The sequence below is a fragment of the Canis lupus genome, chromosome 11, assembly GCF_011100685.1.
Source record: "Canis lupus familiaris isolate Mischka breed German Shepherd chromosome 11, alternate assembly UU_Cfam_GSD_1.0, whole genome shotgun sequence".
In the NCBI taxonomy this organism is placed as follows: domain Eukaryota; kingdom Metazoa; phylum Chordata; class Mammalia; order Carnivora; family Canidae; genus Canis; species Canis lupus.
Window position 1 is genome coordinate 49,278,164 of NC_049232.1, and position 12,427 is coordinate 49,290,590.

Below are 12,427 nucleotides of genomic sequence, written 5' to 3' on the forward strand. Positions count from 1 at the left end.
ATGACCGACAGGAAAAAAAAGAGCTGGTTCTATAGCCCTTCACTCTAGTCTGAGGGACATATAAGAATTGACCTTTAGTCAATTCCTCTTTTGCCAAATATAGATCAACTCAATCTACCCACAACATATCAATAAAAAATTCACATAACTCATTCTCAGACATACATATTATCCAAATTATTAAAACTGAGGACTGTGTTACATTGCTCCAGGATCTTTCCTCATTGCTTTTTTCTGAAATACCAATTTCAGGACATAAAAAGTAAAGTTTAGACTGATAGGAGTGAATTATAAAGAAGTTGCTTGGAAAGTGTAATGAAGAAGAGCTGGATCTAGCACCAGGGCGATGGTGTCTGGTATCCTCAAGCCAACCTCTACTGGATATATGAGTCAGCAATGGTTTGTTGAAGGAATGAAAGATATTGATCAGTGACTTCATTAATTATACCGAGCAATAACATTATTTACTGGCAAGAAGAAACTCTGAAGTGTCATCCTTCTTCAAGTCTTGGTCTAGACTCTTCAATACAGAATAGCTTTCCCTGAATATGAGTATGTATGATGTCTTTTTCTCTATTGCTAGAGGAATTTCCAGACAAATGAGTTTAAAGCCAAAGTCAGGGCTAAGATTTTGGTTCTATTAAAATCAATTGTAGAAAAGATGGGGGAAAAGTGAAATATATATTTCTTCTGTTTGATGACTAGCTTTTGTTCAGTTCAAATTAGTTTCAGTTTTAGATAACTAACAAACAGAGCTACAGAGGCCTAATAAAGGCAGAATTTCTCTCTTATTTAAAAATTCCAGGTGTGAGTAGTTCAGGGTTGGTGTGAGCATCATGAAGGAGGCAGAGTTTGTCCTATCATTCTGCTGCCACGCCCAAGCTTGGCATCTGTGCTCAAGTGTGCTTCATGGTACAAGAGAGCTTCTGGGGCTCCATCCACCACATCTGAATCCAGACAGCAGGATAGAGGAGTAGAAGGATATAGAGTGCTTCTCCAAGCTAGGTCAACACTATTAGCCACCATCTATGATTTCTTTATGTCATATTGGTTCAGATTTGGTCTCAAAAGCATATCTAGTCACTAAGGATGGAAAGTGTCATCACTTAGCTGGAAATACTGAGCACCCAAGTAATATTCAGGATCTGCTCCTAAGGAAAGAGGAGGAAATAGATATGGCACAGCAATTAGCAAGCAGTCTAAGAAGATGCTTGCATCCTTTCCCCTGTAGTGTTTCCCTACTAATACATAAACCTTGTTAATTTGCCATGATTGTTAATTCATAAACCTCCCTATGTTTGTCCTCTTATTTTCTTCTCTGGATTCACCCTCTGGCCTTATTACCCCTATGTACCTTCCATTCCCTTACATAACCATAATATAAAATCACTATATATATATTTTTTTTTCAGTTTTGAGAGAGAGAGAGAGAGAGTGCTCAAGCACAGAAGGGGCAGAAAGAGGGAGAGAATCTGGAGCAGACTCCTTGCTGAGCATAGAACCCAACTTGAGGTTCAGCCTCATGACCCTGAGATCATGATCTGAGCTAAAATCAAGTTGGCCACCTAATGGACTGAACCATCCAGGTGCCCCACCAGTATATCTTTTACGTTTATTTTATTTACTCTAAGTAATTTTATGTTTACATTAGTTTTGAAAGTGGCAAGACCAATTATTTAAATTTTTTCTTCTAAGGTAATGGATAAACTGAATCATGATGCCTTTACCTCTTATAATTGTATAACCTGTTTTCCCTTTCAGCTGTGCTAGCTATGAAATAAAGAAAACTAACCTTTTCCTATAATATGGTAAGAACTTCCTGGTCTCTTCTCCTTCATCCTTTCATAATTAAACTTTTATTCTCTGTGTTCATGACTTTGAGTCTTCACTGTTCTTAAAAAGTGTTAATTCATGTTTGCAAATTCCAACACTTAATCATATGTTCAATAAAATGCAACTTTTCACACTTGAGTTTTAAATATATGATTATACTAAAAATAAATTGTAATATTATAAGGAGAGTGAAGTGATAATGTACTATTTGCAATTACAGAGGAAATTTCACATTTTGTATTTTAATCATGTAGTTAAAAGATTAGCAGCAGGGTAAAAAAAAAAAATCTAGAAAATTACATCCAATCATCAGTGACTAAAGCTATGGTTGTCAAACTATAGAATGAGTAACACTTATTTAAAACCCTTAATAAAAATCCTTGAGCTTTATAGGCCTAGAGACCTCTGATTCAGTTTATGTAATGTGGAATCCAAGAAACTATGTTTTAAACAGCACACCAAAGTTCACAGGCAGGATATCAAAAGGAAAAGTAGGGTGGGGGGTGACAGATCAAGGAGAACTCTCCTCAGAAATAGAAGTTAAGGGATCCCTGGGTGGCGCAGCGGTTTAGCGCCTGCCTTTGGCCCAGGGTGCGATCCTGGAGACCCAGGATAGAATCCCACGTCGGGCTCCCGGTGCATGGAGCCTTCTTCTCCCTCTGCCTATGTCTCTGCCTCTCTCTCTCTCTCTCTCTCTATGTGACTATCAAAAATAAATTAAAAAATTAAAAAAAAAGAAATAGAAGTTAAAACCAAATAAACAGCAGAAAAGGAAAAAGTCAGTATATCTGTTAGAGCTTTTTGTTGTTAAAAAGAAAATACTTAGAGTGATTTTAAAAAGTAAGAACTTTCCCATTTTAAGAGAAGATTAGAAGGAGAATATGATTATATTTTGTAGTTGGTGAAAAATTGAACACATTATATAAATGTTAGAGATTAATTTATATCCAATATAAAATTTGGCAGACAGTGATTATATTTTGTAACCAATCAAAAAAATAGAAGCAAATCATGAAGAATATTGCTATGAAACAAACAATATAGTGATTAGGTAAGTGATTTTTTTTTCCTCATCAGAAGACTATGCAATTCTTTTCTACTATGTAATTGTAATACTTAAGAGCTCTATATATGGAAATAATTCCATTACCTATTAATTACATTATAAAGACTTTTCCCCCCAATTCTCAGTTGTTTAAACCTTAAAATTAGGATGAAATTATTAACTAACTCATGAGATTGTAATGACAATTCAATTTGATAATACATGTGAGTATGTAATAGTGTCTACTGCATGCATGTCCAGTATTTTTTTTAAGTTTTTATTTATTTGAGAGAGAGAGAGGGAGCACATGACCTTGGGGGAGGGGCAAAAGGAGAGGGAGAAGCAGACACCCCAGTGAGCCGGGAGTCTGATGTGATGCAGGTGGGGCTTAATCCCAGGACCCAGGGATCATGACCTGAGTGAGCCTAAGGTAGATACTTAACTGACTGAGCCACTCAGGTGCCCCCAGTATTGTTATTTATAACATACTCTATCAGATCTTCCAAAGTTGTGACTGAAAAATTAATCACAATGATAAGAGTGGAATCAAACAATAAACCCTGATATTCTATAACTACTGGGGGGAAAACAAAACCCTGTTTTATAAAGGCTTTGCCTAATCATGGACTAAGAACGTTAGGATTGTAAGGATCCAAATGCCCCTCAAGATTTTGGCTGTCTGGGGGCACCTGGTGACTCAGTCAGTTGAGTGTTCAACTTTTGATTTCAGGTCAGGGCATGATCTTATGGGTTGTGGGATCCAGCACTCAGTGGGGAGTCTGCTTAAAGATTCTGTCCACCCCTCCCCCCCACTCACGGTCATATTCTCTCTCTCTCAAATATAAATAAATAAAATTTTTAAAAAAGATTTTGGCTGTCTGAAAAAATCCTTTAGATTAGAATGAATGTGGACATGGTGAATAATTACTGAAAATCCTCTATGGATTACCAAGCTTCTCCTCCCTACTACTAGTGCTATCGTTCATTCCTATATGTATTCTCCCCTGGAAAAGGAAGGACTAGACTACTTTCAAGGGAAATCCTCCACTTATGCATCTATTCATCTGATTCCCCTCTATTGTCATGGGTTTGACTGGACCTGAGCAATTAGCTGAGCAATGCTATCCCTAAAGTCTTTCATGCTTGACAATCTGGATTCATAAACTGGAGAGAATGCTTATTATCCTACTTCACAGCCAAACTATATTTATGAGTTGCCTGCATCTAGTTTACTTGCCTTTTTAAAGCGGGTACAAATTACCCAACTCAATTTTACTTGGTGTTTTACAATTGAATGCATCAATCAGTCACTAGAAGGAAACAGCAAATGCTAGTATAGCAGAGCCTTCAGGGTTCATTTAGTGTAGGATATAACTGAATGTCCTGTAAAAATTAAATGGCTGTAATTATCATCTCCCTGCTGGTAGCAACCAAATCTGTATTCCAATCCAAATATCTCTGCTGAGGTTCAGATCAAAGAATCAAGTTGCTTCCTGGACTATAAAACTATAATCTCACAAGGAACTCCTACTCCACAAATCGTTGAAGCCTCCTCAAAGCTGTTGCTTCCACACTGCTTTTCAGTATATCACTAGAATTTGTTACCGAGCCCTGCACTTTTCCTCTCTGTCTACTTCTTTATATTCACACTAGATGTCTTTAATTATAATCCTCATCCCCTCTTGTCCAGATTGCTAAAACTGCAACCCAAATTATTTCTTTTCGGTTTTGTCCCTATACCAATCTATCTTCCAAACTCCCACCAAAATGATGTTTTAAGTAATTCTAAAATGCTCCTCTTGTGTATTACATCTTCCAGCAACCATCCATGGCAGACAAGATGAAGGGCCATTTTCTTGGCATTAGGCATTCTAGTATGCCTTTATGATCTCATTCCAGCATAGGATCATCTCTTGTCATGACTGTCAAAGCCTACCGACCAATGATCACCACATATCTCTCACCAAACACATTTGAGGTTATTTTGCTTCTTGCAGGACAGGAGAACGCACATCAGAGGAACACTGAAGTGTCTCTATAAAAGGGAGTTAGGAGGAGCTTATTATAGTATTTGGACACCTGCCAGTGATGCTAAGTAGGATTTAGAGAAGTGAATGATTCATAGTGGGATCTGTCAGACCACACAGCGAAATCAATGACTGAGTATCTTCATATATTTTTTTTTATCTTGGAGGCAGGGAATTCAACATCAAGCTAGACTCATTACTGGTAAAGAAACAGGAGTCATGTGTGTTTTCATGAAGAAGAGGCTGTTTAGTTACATTTGTAGTTGCAAAAATATTCTTTTTTCTGTCTTACTCTATAGCAGTCACAGAGTGATCTTCTCTAAGGATTGATTCTATTCTTAAAAGCTGTTTAGTTTTAATGTGGAACAGTACTGCCAAGTTGTCAGCCCCAGCGAGCTGCTAGGGTCATCTTCCACTTTGTCACCACCACACAGAGTTTGACACCCTCCTTTACCCCACACTGCACAGGCCTCTGAAAGACAGGTGCCATTCCTAGTTAATGAGTCTTGACAGAAGAATTTCTGAAAGCTTGAAAAACTTCAATTGCCCTCTTTCCAGGACTTCCTCCTACTTCTCAGGATTCTTTTCTTGCTCTCATGTGCATGTGTGTATGGGTTAAAATACAGAAGGATGCATACATGAATTAACATTGTTTTTTTTTAAATAAACTATATAAAATTAACTAACATAAAGTGTCTATTCCCTAATCCGTTTGCAAGCCATCTTATTTTTCTTCCCAGTTTCAAAATGAAAATAAGAGTGTTCTATTCAAGGCTAACAGCTTGAAAAAATAATACACCAACAGCATAGAGGTTCTCATTTTACAAGGGATAGATATGCAACTAACGAATCTAAAAGTTATTTGTTTGGATTTCAGAGTGTTTTATAATACAGTTAACAATATCAACTTGTGTTTATTCATGTGTCTTTTTTGAAGAAGTATTTTAAAGATTATTTATTTATCTATTTATTTAATTTTTTTTTTGACACAGAGAGAGAGAGCACAAGCAAGGGGAGTGGGAGAGGGAAAAGCAGACACCCTGCTGAGCAGGGAGCTCAATGTGGGGGCCTGACCCTAGAACCCTGGGATTGTGACCCAGCCAAAGGCAGACACTTAACCTACTGAGCCACCCAGGCACCCCTCAAAGATATATTTCAAAGGGAAATGATTTTCCCAATTAAACTATTCCATGAATAAGATTAGAAAAACTAATTTTGACTTTGAAATCAAATTCTCTAAAGATATGTTAATATCATGTACTATATTGGACTATATTTTGGACTAGTATTTTGGAACTATACAAAATATCTCCATGAATTTTAAGAACTGGATCTAATAAATGCATTAGAACACACAATGTTTTATTTATTTATAAACACACACATATTATAAAATAACAATATACATAAAGTTCACCAGTGTACTACTAGCAGTAGCTTAAAATCCAAAATACTGATCTCAGGGTCCCGAGGTCAAGCCCCATGTTGGCTCTGTGCTGGGCATGGAGCCTAAGTTTTTCTCTCCCTCTCCCTCTGTTCCTCCCCCCCACTTGCACTCTCTTTCTCTTTCAGATAAATACATGAATCTTAAAAATTATCCAAAATATTTTGTAATACTTTAAACTTCTCCAAAGAATCCTGTTCTATAATCCATAAATCTTCATGATCACTTGTTAATTTAACCAGTATAGTGCTTTTTCAGTAAACTTTCAAGAGTTATGTAATAATAACAATAATTACCATAACAATGTTAGATCAGTATATATGGAATGAGCTACATTTTTCAGAGTCCATTAATAGAACCTTTGGGAAACCAAGAAGTTAAAAGTAAATTAACAACAAAAAATCCCAATATAATCAGGCCTTGAAATGTGCATATAGCTCACTTTCCTCAAACAAAACTCCAAACATAAAATGGATAGATTAAAATAACTAATATTAGTCTAAAATTTAATATGATAACTCGGTAATTCAAAGGTTAATATGATACATGATTAATACAATAACACAGTAAGTAGAACTACCAGGAGATAAGGCAGACGGAAGTCTGGCCTTCTCCTTCCCCCTGACTGAGCACATAGTGGAGACACTAAGTTGCTCCTGCACCACCTACTAAGCACGCCGGAGCCTGGAGTGGGGCTCTGTGGCTTCTCACCCCAACCCCACGTGCCTCTAGGCCCCCAAGGTCCGCATCAACCCTGTGCAGTTCGACCTCAAGTTCTGTCACGTGACACCCAAGGTGTTATCTAGAACGCTTCTGGAGGGGGCCGATAATCTTTCTTCTGGTTGAGGTGCCCAAAGGGTGGGTTGAGGGGTTTGAACATGATGAAGAATTTCTGAAGATCCACCACTGCTGCTGGAGGTGGATGTGTCAGAGGGCACCTTGCAATGCCCAGAGTCTGGACATCTGTTCCCCTACAGCAACAGGGTCCCCAACATGCTGCTGAGTGAGGAAGGCACCCAGACTTAAACAGGCCCTTTACCAGTTTTCATCCTGTGATCCTGTGGATCTTTGTTTGCTGGTGCTGCCCTGTATCCCCAACCCTTGACCCAGTAACACACCAAAGGCACAGTGTTCCTGAGTTCTAAAGGTTCAAACCCTCCTCCCCCAAAAAAAGAAAAGATAAAATCTTACTCTTTGGCATATGAATTAACTAGAACATAATAAACAAAAAGAACTTTAACTTTAAACAAAAACAATGTAGGAGCTACTTGTAAGCAGTTAATGAGGAAAAAAATCTCTATGAAGAAATAATGAGAAGGATATACAGTTAGAGATTAAAAAAACAACAACAAAAAAAAAAACATAGCCAGGTGACAGTTTGTTATCCAAAGCCAAATTTAAGTTTAAGTTTGAATTTACCTTAAGAGGAATCAATCCTAATATAAATTAAATGCTAATCAGAAGATGTAGAGATCATTTGAAATAGGATAAAACCTTCCTCAAGAGTAATTACTTGTAAAATTATAATTGGCTTAAGGGCAGCACCAATTACAAATGCATTCCAGCTCAACCATAACTAAATACCTTTAAGCAAACTATCTCTTAATACCATATTGGATTAACCTATATATGCAGAGAAAAAAGTACTGCAGTAATAAATACTGCTTTGCATAATCCCTTATCAAAAATGGATGAGCCATTGATAGAAAATGATAGAAAAAACTTTTTAACATATTAATTTAATATACTGTTAATCTGAAATATAAATGCAATAAGGAATAATTAAAAGAAGTTAAAGTAAATGAGCATTCAACCTTCATTTATTGGCTAAAAGAACCCATAAAACTGAAGTGTATTAATTGAATATGAAAACTAGTTATCTACAAAACTAAAGGAATCATTATCTGAATTATTTTGAGTAATCTCAGAGCATAGAAAAGCCAGTGAATGATCAAATATAATCACTCAAAATACATAACCATCATTAGTTGCACCAAAATTTTTATCAATAGAATGGATTTCTCAAGTGGAAACAATGAAATCCTATTTTAGAGGTCAAACTGATGTTAAAATTTATGATTTTATTGTTGTATTCAGACATCCTAGAGACGTAACCTCTACTAAAGAATTTTAACATCATTAAAATTCTGTGTGGCCTGAAATCAAATCAGAGCAGTTGCTTTTGGTTTCTCTTAATATAAAGATATCTCATAGTATGAAAGGACTTGAGAAATAAGGTCTATTTAACAAAAAGGATTAATATCAAATAGATACATATTTGAATATAAGAGATTATTAAAATCCTTCTATACTAATTGGGCTCATTGATTGATAGAATCCAGTAGTAGCATAAATTTAAAACTTTGTTTTAGAGGGCTCAATTTTTTTATTTCAACAATCATGTTACTAAATTACTTTGCAATTACTAATTACCCCTATTAGCCTTAGTCTTCTTAATGCTTAACCAAAAAATTTTGAATCACATTGAATTTCAAAAAGAATCAAAGATCGTAGGTCATATGGACTTCAGCCACTTGCAGATGTCATAAAATAATATATCAAATAACAACTTCGACTTCTAACTTTATCAATACTAATATAGGTTATCACATCTATTATCCTCCTGACCTTATTAAACAGTCTGAACATCCACATTAAGAGCATATCCACTAATAGCATTAAACCTTAAACTACCATTTGTCTGTATGAAGCTTAGCTGTGTAGATAGTTAAGCTCAGAGTGTGCCCTCTAACTGGAGCTGGGTGAGCACAGCAAAAATTCCACACAAGGTCACAATGACAATTATTCTGTTATAGGTAGTAATAACTACACACACACACACACACACACACACACGCTCTTTACATTAGCAAATACCTTCCCAAAATAACTGGCTTTGATCTACTTCTAACTTTTGGGAAAAGAGGCAGAAGGAGCCCAGACAAGGTTTTATTTAGCTGCTTCTTGGAATGTGTGATTCAGTATATAAGTTAAACCTCCCAGCTTGGTAAATTGAATTATCTTCTGCCCTTATATTTGCTAAATAAAGCTTATTCTTAGCCATTTTACAGAAACTTATCTACTTTTGACTATACTCAGCAAGTCACAAAGTGATCAATGTATTGACTACTTGGTTTTAAACTAGAATAGTAGACACAACTAATAAGAGAGACAGTTAATTCAGGCTGACCTTAATCAGTGAGGTTTTTATTAGAAGTTTAGATTTATAACTGATTATAATTGATTATCATTGCCCTTGTCTTAATGATAATTTTCTTTATAGCAATGCTAAACCCAGTATGTATATCATGTCTTAATATTTTTATATCTTTAGCTGCTGGGGTATCTATCACCTGAAGTCCCACAGTCTAAAGGAAATGTATTTTTAAAAATATTGCAAACTACTTATCAACATCATTCTAGATGTTTATATTAGAATTATTATGAAACACTATACACTAATTCTGACAGCATCTATGACTCATGACTACTTATAAAAATGGATTTCATAGAAAATGTGTAATTACTGGCAAAATATTCCTCAATCATGTTTTATATGCCAAATAAAGCTTTACTTCACATATGATCATTTCAGTTTTGAAACTGACCCTTATAATTGCTCTCAGTATCTTTATAAGTAATGTATTGATACTGATCCTATTCTTAGTATGACAAACTCTGAATCTCAGTTTTGCTTTAATCCCAGTGAAAAGCAATTAATCTATTAGTATCACGACATTTAACATTATTCACTTCAATAATTAGTAATGTCACACTCTGATTACTGCAACTACAGCCTATATCCAAAAGAATTAAGAGCGTGTGAATTTGGATTTGAAAATCCAGAACTGTCCACCTGTAGTTTACAACAAAATGCTTCCCATATCAATAAAAGAGTTACTGTTTGACCCCCTAATTTTATTGTTACTAACACTGCCTTGGATTTCCCAGTATATCAACCTATAAATAAAGTAAAAAAATGAAATAAATAAAATAAATAAAAATAAAATAAAAGCTAGTAGTCATAGATTTAGCCTACAAATGAATTATAAAAAAGACTTGTAAGAGTAAAATTAGTATAAGCACAAAACAAATAACTTTGACACTTTAGATTATGGGTTATACCATAATTACCTAATACCCCTATCAATACAAATCTCTCAGTCACATTCATAATATCCCTTATAAGTCTTTTAATTTATCTCATATAATAACTTCACTAAAATGTTCAGTGGGCATTATATCTTTTTTATTTATTTATATACTTTATTAAAACTAAATGCTTAGCACTTCTTCTAAGACTGATAGATATATGCATGTTTCTTTTTTAAATTTCAAAATTCTCATTCCATATAAATTTTTAAAATTGCTTTCCTACCTTAACTATGGTGCTCTAAAACAAAATCTGAAGTAACTGTCTCCTAAAACCTCATTATATAATAAATTTGTTACATAAATTAATAAGCTTTATGTTTTTATTGTACTATTTTTCAACTCACTACCTACATCCTTGCCAGTAGGTACAAGCTGATTATCATTAGTCATACTAGTTGCTAGCCAATTTCCCCTACCTAACCTGCCTGAAATCCCCAAATAATACTAGATTTAAATGTTTATTTTAGTTCAAATAATTTTAATCATTCACTTGACAAACTTATCTTGTTCTATATAATATTTGAAGCAATATTAGTTCCAATATTTATTATTGCCATTTGATAGAGAAATGAGACCCCAAAAATGAATACAGACAGGATTCTACTTTTCATTATAGAAATTAATAGGGTCCTTTCAACTTTCAGCAGAACCGATTTATATTCAACACCATAGATTAAAAACATTACTTATAATATAATGCTGTACTTAAAAATAATCCCCAATAGGTGATCTCATAAATAACTATGACTAGCATGCATGATGACATTTATATTAAAAAATAACCCTACAGGGATCCCTGGGTGGCGCAGCGGTTTGGCACCTGCCTTTGGCCCAGGGGGTGATCCTGGAGACCCGGGATCGAATCCCACATCAGGCTCCCGGTGCATAGAGCCTGCTTCTCCCTCTGCCTGTGTCTCTGTGCCTCTCTCTCTCTGTGACTGTCATAAATAAATAAAATTTAAAAAAAATAAAATAAAAAATATCCCTACAGAGATAGCAGTCTTTGACTCTCAAAAGTGTACATCAAAGCACAAATGGCACCAATTATGGAAAGAGATTATACAGACAGTGCCTTTATCACTTTTTTCATAACATTATTATGCCTTAATATCCCTTAGAGAGAGGCAGGGCAAGCTAGCGGAGGAGTAGGGTCCCCATGTCACCCGGGCCCACAACTTACATAGATAACTTTCAAACCATCCTGAACACCAGGGATCCCTGCTCCCTGAGTTGCTCAGCGGTTTAGCGCCTGCCTTTGGCCCTGGGTGCCATCCTGGAGTCCCAGGGTAGGGTCCCGTGTCTGGGCTGCCGCATGGATCCTGCTTCTCTCTCCTTCTCTCTCTCTTTTTTGACTTTCATATTTCTAAAATTACAGGTCCTGGATATATATTCCACTTCTAGATTCCCTTCAACATACTCAACTTAATTCTGAGAGATATGCAAGATTTGATTTTTGTATTTGTGTTTTTTGTTTTCTCTGCCTCATTTTGTTCTACAATGGTAGAAGTTAATACTTCCTAAAACATGACCAGTAGGCATCCAGAACCAAGTGGTCAGTGCTGGTTCATTCTGTGAGATTATAGTCTCTCTTCATTCCCATTCTGCCCCTTTTTTTAAATCTCATTTATGTTTTGGTGGTCAATGGTGAGGCCCTCAACAAGTATATCTGGTTTATATAAATTTGGGACTGAGCATCTTCTAACATACAGAACTTAATATACTAGAACCAAAAGGATCACCCTTGAGAACCCACAGGTAGACTACCTTCTCCCTTCACTACACCTTCGTCACCACCACTATCTCTAAGTCCCTTTTTCTCTTCTCCTTTTTTTCTTTTTTCTTTTCCTCTTTACGTTTGCATTTTTCTCTTTTTTTCTTTTTTCTTTTCCTTTTCCTTCTTCTTTGAGGTTCTTGGCTTTTTAT

At 35.5% G+C, this 12,427-nt stretch overlaps 1 pseudogene; it reads left to right on the plus strand.

Moving 5' to 3' along the window:
* Positions 1-346: 346 nt before the first annotated feature.
* On the plus strand, positions 347-7,375 carry LOC106559522 (annotated as a pseudogene).
* Positions 7,376-12,427: the final 5,052 nt, after the last annotated feature.